The sequence below is a fragment of the Arachis duranensis genome, chromosome 2, assembly GCF_000817695.3.
Source record: "Arachis duranensis cultivar V14167 chromosome 2, aradu.V14167.gnm2.J7QH, whole genome shotgun sequence".
NCBI classification, from domain to species: domain Eukaryota; kingdom Viridiplantae; phylum Streptophyta; class Magnoliopsida; order Fabales; family Fabaceae; genus Arachis; species Arachis duranensis.
Genome location: NC_029773.3, coordinates 16,945,633 through 16,946,111, shown reverse-complemented (window position 1 = coordinate 16,946,111; position 479 = coordinate 16,945,633).

Sequence of the window (479 nt, the reverse complement as noted above, 5' to 3'; positions counted from 1 at the left end):
GTTATAGGTGTTTCCATAAGGTTCACCCATGTAATTAACCTCTGCCATGGCAGGGTTCTCAGGATCATAAGCTTCTTCAGAAGCTGCCTCTTTAGTACTATTGGATGCATGTTGCCATCTATTCAGACTTTGAGAGATCATGTTGACCTGTTGAGTCAACACTTTGTTCTGAGCCCATATGGCATTCAGAGCATCAATTTCAAGAACTCCTTTCTTCTGAGGTATCCCATTATTCACAGAATTCCTCTCAGAAGTGTACATGAATTGGTTGTTTGCAACCATATCAATGAGTTCTTGAGCCTCTTCAGGCGTTTTCTTTAGGTGAATAGATCCACATGCAGAATGATCCAATGACATTTTCGAAAATTCAGAGAGACCATAATAGAATATATCTAATATGGTCCATTCTGAAAACATGTCAGATGGACACCTTTTTGCTTGAAGGTCTGAACATCCACTCTCAGCTTGCTCAGCTTTTG